The sequence below is a fragment of the Phaenicophaeus curvirostris genome, chromosome 5 (genome assembly GCF_032191515.1).
Source record: "Phaenicophaeus curvirostris isolate KB17595 chromosome 5, BPBGC_Pcur_1.0, whole genome shotgun sequence".
Lineage (NCBI taxonomy): Eukaryota > Metazoa > Chordata > Aves > Cuculiformes > Cuculidae > Phaenicophaeus > Phaenicophaeus curvirostris.
Genome location: NC_091396.1, coordinates 22983283 through 22984764, shown reverse-complemented (window position 1 = coordinate 22984764; position 1482 = coordinate 22983283).

Sequence of the window (1482 nt, the reverse complement as noted above, 5' to 3'; positions counted from 1 at the left end):
CTAATTCCTCCTTCTCAAGTATTGCTACTATTGACTTAGCAAGAAAGCATTTAACATTCACTTTGCCTTTTCTGGTCATAAACCTTTTCAGAGTGGATACGAAATCTGCCTCACTATGCTTTGTTTTCAGTGTGCTTCTTTCCCATCGTTGAGGTTTCCATAGCAACATGGGCCATTTGTTTAAATTGGAGCTCACTGGCCCATCCTCTCTGCACCTAACCTGACATCTTGCAGATATCATCTCCTCTTCTTGGAGTGCCTGAGGGTGACTTGTAAGGTTATACAGGGCTCAGCAGCTGTCGGCTATAAGAGCACTGGCCCTTTCCTGAGGGCCATTCACTCTGCAGGATGACAGATGTGTGCGTTCTCCCCTGTTGCCCTATTTGATTTACCTCATACTTCTGTGTAATGTTTGGTACAGCTTTGTGGAGTTACTACAAGCTCCCCTGAAGAACAGGTTAGCTGGCAGGTCCTTGGCAGCTCACACACGGAAAGCAGGTCTTGGAAGAGCTAGGGAACCTTGTTTTAAGCAAAGAAAGCAGAAACCATTTTGAAGAATTTCAATCAGAACAAGGAGCAAGTTCTGTCACATAGTCTTCATTGTTTGGTCTAGGTTCCCAAATGTTCTCATCGCTCAGGAGGTTTTGCTGGCTGAGCAAAACTTAAAGCAGAGTCTTTGCATCACGGGATCACGCAGACAGATGGTGCTCACTGGATCCAGGATGATGCTCATCTAAAAGTTGTTTCTGCCTATAGCAGAATGTGCTTTGCTGTTCTCATGAGGGTGTTGTTTAGTCTCTCTGTATTCCAATAGTGGAGACACCACACAGACCTGCACTGAAGAGTGGGTTAACATTACAGCTGATCTCTTGGTTACCAGTGCCAGTGCTCTGCCCAGCGCATGTGTTTGCAGCAATGCCTTTGCTGCAGCGCAGGCTGCCATGCAACCCTGCACTGGATGACCCTGGGAGGTAAGCTGGCCAAACGTGATCCCTTAAAGCAGAAAAGGGCAGAGAACAGGCCATGTGACAGAAGCTACAGTCTACAAAGAGCCACAGCGTTGGGTGGGACGTGGCTGTGACTTGTTGCAGGCCATTAGGTCCTTGTTATTGTTAGGGAGGACTGCGGGAAGACTTCCTGCCCTGAAAAGCTTCTGATGCATGGAGCAGAAGATAGAGCAGAAGCAAAGAGAGACATAACTTGTCAGAGGTCATACTGGCCTAGACAATCCCTGCAATCCCTATTTAGTGCCCAGTTTGTTTGGCTCCACAGTTTACATGGCTCCTAGTATCCCACCCCCTCTCCACATCCTGCTTTCTGGGGGTCCATCTGTGCCACATTTCTGCCCTGTGCCAAGGAGGAGACAACCTGCCTGACCAGCATGAAGCTTGAAATAACTGGAGGAACTTGGAAATGAGGGGAGGCCACAAGACGCAGGCTCCTCAGTTATTTGGGAGAAGTAAGTGGGAATGATGGAAGAGG